The sequence below is a fragment of the Triticum dicoccoides genome, chromosome 7B (assembly GCF_002162155.2).
Source record: "Triticum dicoccoides isolate Atlit2015 ecotype Zavitan chromosome 7B, WEW_v2.0, whole genome shotgun sequence".
In the NCBI taxonomy this organism is placed as follows: Eukaryota; Viridiplantae; Streptophyta; class Magnoliopsida; order Poales; family Poaceae; genus Triticum; species Triticum dicoccoides.
Genome location: NC_041393.1, coordinates 93,293,799 through 93,300,610, shown reverse-complemented (window position 1 = coordinate 93,300,610; position 6,812 = coordinate 93,293,799).

Here is a 6,812-nt window from a genome sequence, read left to right as displayed (position 1 = left end):
TGCAGGATGTCTTCAGACGCTTCGCCAATCGTGCCATGATGAACTACGGTGTCAAGATCAAGCACATCAAAAGTGAGAATGGCACAGAATTCAAGAACACCGGCCTCAACACTTACCTTGATACACTTGGCATCACTCATGAGTTTTCTGCTCCCTACACACCTCAGCAGAGTGGCATCATGGGGCGCAAGAACAGAACCCTCATCGAGATGGCTCGGACGATGCTAGATGAGTACAAGACTCCAAGAAAGTTCTGGCCTGAAGCCATTGACACTGCATGCCACATCATCAACCGAGTTTATCTTCACAAGCTTTTGAAGAAATCATCATATGAGGTGCTAACTGGTCAGAAGCCAGACGTCAGTTACTTTAGAGTATTTGGTGCTAGGAGCTGGATCAAGGATCCACATCACAGTTCAAAATTTGCACCGAAAGAACATGAAGGTTTTATGCTTGGTTACAGAAAGGACTCGCACTCCTACAGAGTCTTCAACCTCTTTCACTATAAAGTGGTTGAAACTGTGGATGTGCGGTTGGATGAGACTAACGACTCGCAAAGAGAGCACCTGCCAAATGTGCTAGATGAAGTTCCTCCTAGTGAATCTATCAAGCTCATGGGTACTGGAGAGATCATACCATCCAAACCTTAGGCTGAAGATGAACTCATTATTGCACCAAGTCAACCTGACGATAATGCTTAGCCTGAAGTCAATGCTGAAGCTGAAGACAATGATCCGCAAGGGAAAAATCTTCGTCCAGTACATCCCTGTGTTGCAAATGACGTACAGATTGAGATGATCATTGGCATCATCAATGCACCTGGTCCACTTACTCGTTCAAGAGCAACACAACTGGAAAATTTCTATGGGCACTTTGCATTTGTCTCAATATCTGAACCCAAAAAGGTTGATGAAGCCTTCATGGAACCTGAATGGATTCAAGCTATGCAAGAAGAGCTTCATCAGTTTGAGCTGAACAATGTCTAGGAACTTGTCAAGCGTCCTCATCCTTGCAAGCATAATATCATTGGCACAAAATGAATCTATCGCAACAAACAAGATGAACATGGTCAAGTTGTCAGAAACAAGGCTCGTCTGGTTGCTCAAGGATACACTCAAGTTGAAGGGATTGACTTCGATGAAACATTTGCTCTGGTGGCAAGATTTGAAGCCATTCGCATACTGCTTGCATATGCCAACCATCACAATATTCTTCTGTATCATATGGATGTGAAGAGTTCCTTTCTTAATGGCAAGATTGAAGAAGAACTGTATGTTGCACAACCACCTGGCTTTGAAGATCCAGAACATCCTGATATGGTGTAAAGACTCAACAAGGCACTGTATGGCCTCAAACAAGCTCCTCGCGCTTGGTATGACACACTCAAAGACTTCAAACCTAGTTCACTAGATCCAACCTAGTTCCTCGCAAAGGCTTCAAACCTAGTTCACTAGATCCAACACTCTTCACGAAGTCAGACGACGGTGAACTGTTTGTGTGCCAAATCTATGTGGATGACATTATCTTCGGCTGCATTGACAAATGATACAGCGATGAGTTTGGGCACATGATGCAAGAGCAAGATCAGATGTCCATGATTGGTAAGATGAAGTTCTTCCTTGGTCTTCAAATCCGCCAGCAGAGAAACGACATCTTCATATCTCAAGAGAAATACCTCAAAGAATGCCTGAAGAAGTTTGGAATGCAAGACTGCAAAGGTTACACGATGCCAATGCGAACCAAAAGTCATCTGGGTCCTGACGACAATGGTAAAGAGTTCGATCAAAAGGTATATCGCTCCATGATTGGTTCCTTACTTTACTTATGTGCATCTAGGCCAGATATAATGCTTAGCGTTTGCATCACTACAAAAAAATACACTTCTGTGATGATACGTGTTTAGCACAGTAGGTCGCGTTTTTTTGTCATGCATGTACATCCATGATGATTTTATGACAGAATCAAGATAGTCATACCTGTGCTGTCGTAGAAGTGTTCCATGACATTGCCAATATTATCATCATGGAAGTGTCCACTTCCATGACGATAAATCACGCATCACAGAAGTGCCTTCGTCAAGGGTGACCGACATGTGACATCCACCATAACAGAACGCCGTTAAGCTATCGGGTCCGGTTTTGGATCCGATAACCCGTTAACAGCCCCGACCAATGGGGATTTTCCACGTGTAAAATCATCATTGGCTGGAGGAAACACGTGTTGGCTCACCATTGGGACATATGTCATCCACTCATTGGACCGAACGTGCCTATGATACGGCAACACGTGACACGGCCCAACAGAGGCCCATTCCTGTGAAAAGGACGGCCCATTTGACTTGGTCAAAAGGTGTCGGGCCGGCCCACGGAAAGCTTGTTAACGGCCTGTTCGCATATAGCCCATTTACAGCCCGCTAACCCAGCGCCTGTTACGACCTCTACGAATTAGGCCCAGTAGCATCGTCTGGGCCGTCCAATATGATTCCATCCCATTTTAACTTCTGGCCCATGTCTGGCCCATGACTTCTTTCGGCCCATATGAGGCCCTTTGTAACTCTTGGCCCATTAAGGGCCCATGGTGAAACTGGCCTATAATGAACAGTGTATCACTTTTATACTCATTAATGGCCCATTATTCCATTGGGCCTTTTCCAGTCCAAGTTATCCTTCGGCCTTCTCAGGGCCCATTGATTCTTTGGCTCATTTGCAGCATTCGGTTAGATACGGCCCGTTACTGTCATTTTCTGCTTGTGGGCCAAATTTAGCCCGTTGTTATAGTCGGCCCGTTTGTGGACCGTTAATATGTTGGGCCGTTTTCATGTCAAAAAAACCGTTGGGCTGTTTTCATAGAGTTATGAAATACGGTCGGTCCACGAATAGTACGGCCCATGATTGGCGAAATGATGATACGCCCCATAGAAGGCCCATGGATCCTATAGCCCGTATGAGGCCCATGGATCGTATGGCCCATAGAAGGCCCATGGATCGTACGGCCCATAGAAGGCCCATGGACACTACGGTCCATAGAAGGCTAATGGATCCTATGGCCCGAAGAAGGCCCATGAATCATACGGCCTGCAAGAGGCCCATGGTTACAACAGTTCGTGTGTTGCCATGATTATTTTGGCCTAGTTACCAAAAATAGGCTATTGCGGCCACTAGAAAAACACAGAAAAAGAACTGTAGTGACTAGAAGCAAACAACTAAACAAGACTATAAGGAAATAAATAAGCAAGCAATTAACGCTAGCCTATTACTGCTATTACACATATTACATCCACTGGGCATCAAAGTTCACCACCAGTGCAAATATAGCGAACAAAGCAGCATATTACATACACTGGCCGTCAAAATTGGCCACCAGTGCAAATAAACGCGGCAGCAAAACAAGAGCATAACTGAAACAACTTCAGAAGAGCTCAAGAAACGTTATCCTGGATATCCACCATGATGTCAATAAGCTTAGCAAGCTTATTAGCTTTGTCCTGTTTGGCGCTAAAATCCTCCAACGCTTGCTGCTGCACCAGAAAGTATGCATCTGAATGCTCCGGGGACTTCCGCAGTCCTTCCGCTTCTTATCGCAGCACAACTGATTGATGTCTTTCAGCTTGTAGTTGAGACTCAAGAAACCGAACTGATTCAGATAGTGAGTTTGAATAGCTTGTGCAAGCGGTAGTGGCCAGTAACTCGAACACTAAACCAAGACAGGACTTTGGGGTTGTCTCGCTGTCTTCAAGATAGTCTTCCTTAGCTGTTTTATCAGCTTTAATGGAGACCAGCAAGGATGTGTCACTATCCTGAACCATATCTGCATTACTTCCTTTACCATTGCTCAATAAGGCACTCTTCCCCAATATTCTGTCAGCATTCTAAAAGAAGAAACAAGCAGCCACATAACAAGTTTAGCATGTACTAGTATATGAAACTCATTTCGGTGAACCAGTTCATTAGTAAGGTGGACATGATTAAACTACCAAGTCTTCTATTGCCAAGTACTAGTACATAATAAAAGTATCAAAAAAACATGTATCTATGTCCTATGGTCACTGCATTGTCTTGCCAAATCAAAATAGAGACACGGTTCAAATCATATCAGTTCAAGACAAAGCAGCAGTGGAAGAATACAAAGCGTGGGAAACTACACGGCACAACAAGATTTTAGATGGGTCCCACGGGTCTACATGTAGAGCAACACTATTGGCTCTGTTGTGATGCTAGTAATGTGATGATATGAAATTCAACTGTATACACAATTGAAATTGAAATCAACAGAGTTATTAATAAGAGCAAACCTATTAAAGAAACATGCGTGAACATACCTTCTGTGCCATTGGAGTTTTGATTGGATCCTTCAATTTAAAAATAAGTTTGTATGAGTAAATATAGTGTTACAAGAGCAAGGCAATCATAGCTAAAAAAAGGCGTGCCTAAGTGAGCGCTTAAGCGTGCCAAGGCCCTAGGCATTGGCAAAATGCATTGCACACAACTACGCTTAATCTATGCATAACTGCGCATAAGCATGCGCTTTGGTCAGTAAAGCGCAAGGCAGTGGAAAAATGCACAATTAACGCCTAGCGCTTTTTTGAACTATGATAGCAATGGAATCTTAAATTAGAACAGTTGTTCTTCAGGTTTAGGCATTTGTTACATGAACATAGTACAGTAAGATGCAAGAATATAATACATAAAAATAGAAAACGAGCTCATAGACCTTACCACATTCTTAGTTCGGGACCAGTACAGAACAAGGCATTCCCAGTCATCGTCCAGTAAATGTGTCTCAGGAGAACGTAAGGGAATTTGATGAGTTTCTTTGCCGGTGAAGTACGCTTTCTTCAGGTAATTCCGATACTGCCACCAAGCATTCTCGAAGATAGAAGAGGTATTAGCACAGGTTACCTCATCCTGAGTTACCAATCCGGTCCTTCTCTATAGAGAAAAATGGGAAATTTTGCTATATTATAACCATCATGGAGGTAGGATGTACGGGACAAAGCAAAGTAATTGCCATGAATAAAGTTACTTCCACATAACTCCTGGACAAACAGCTGCAACTGGCATTTTCCTTCATCTTCAGTATAATATTTCCAAGATTGGAAGATGCACACATACGATTTAACAACATCAAATGCAATAGATGCTAAACTATGACTAGCTGGTTGTGCCTCCTTCACAGGAATAGTTGTACTAACTGGTGCAGTTGGGGTTTGCCGTGATAGTACTTGCCCTTTGGGCACTGGAGCTGCCTTACTAAATGCTCTTGTTTGGGAGCTCTGTGGTGGGGATGGTGCTGTGTCAACAGGAACTGGGTTACTATTGGCTGGGGTTGGAGTTAGATTGGGTGAAGCTGGTTCTCTGTCCATCGCAGTAGGGGTACAATCTGCGAGAGTTTGGGTTATGTGTGGTAGGGCTGGTTCTTGTGCATGTACAACCGGGGTGCTATCTCCACCAAGAGGTAGCACTGTTTTATTTGAAGACCGTGTTTTTAGTCCACCAGATACTGGCATCACCCGCTCCAATTCAAATGGCTGATAAACTGGAAACATAGTTGAATGTACAGACATTGTATGAGAGACAGATGCAATAGATAGTGTGGAAAAATGAGGGCATGAAATAGTTGACATGTATATTGTTTAACTAAAATGGATAGCATGACATAATTTCACATATATGATGTCTATCTAAACTTGATAGCATAGCATAACATAATTCAAAGATATGGTGAATAACTAAACAGGATTGCATGACATAATTTACCTACATGTTATCTAAGTAATCAGGATAGCATCATTTAATTCACATATGTGATTTATATGCTAAACATAGGGCATTCAATATGATGTCTGAACTAAGAACATGGTGTTGAATATTGTGTATATGATGTCTAAACTATGCAATGTTAGACACCATATGCATGATATGAGCAGTATAACCGTGCCAAGTTAGAGCATACAACTCGGTGGGGGAATAGGACCGGTCATCTATCTTTGAATCCATCTCTGAGGAGCTATCGGGGCCCAACAAGAGATCTCCTTCGACAGGTAGCACTGTCTGCTCTGAAGGCCTTGCTTTCACTCCAGATTTTTTCCATCTCCCACCCAAATGGCTGATTCACAGGAAGAGTAGTTCAATGTACAAACATTGTCGACAAATGGAAATGTAATGAAGAAAAGGATGGGCAAGATATCATTCAAATATATGATGCCTGGTTAAACAGGATGGCATTGCACATTTCACATATATTCTGGCCGGCTCAAAGACATGAGACTGCATAATTCCCATATATGATATAGAAACTAAATAGGTGGCATTATAGAACATGTCTAAACTAAGCAGATGACATATATGATGTCAAAAGTAGGCACTGCACGGCAACATATGCATGATATGACTAACATCATCATGCCAAGGTAGAGAAAACACCTTGGGGGGTAATTAGGAGTGGTCAGCGGCGTCTGAATCTGCCTCAGAACAGATATCTTCCTCTGGATTACAATCTGGAGAGGGGTGGGGAGGGTTTGCCATTGAACCCACCATGGAGCGATGTCTGCATGACATTGTATTGCCACACAAAACTCTTCTCTTTTTCTCTACATGTTCAGCATGATTGTGTACAATATCTGACATGCATACGAAAAAATATGGTGAGATTATGTAAGGAGAGCATGTAGAAATTTAGAGTGATGGTAACAACTAGTGGATGGATCCAAAAATAATGATAGCAGGCTAATGATTGCTTTAATTTAATAAAAAGACAGATGATGATTGCTTTACTATTTGTTTCCCACCCAAGATGAACAACATAGGCATACC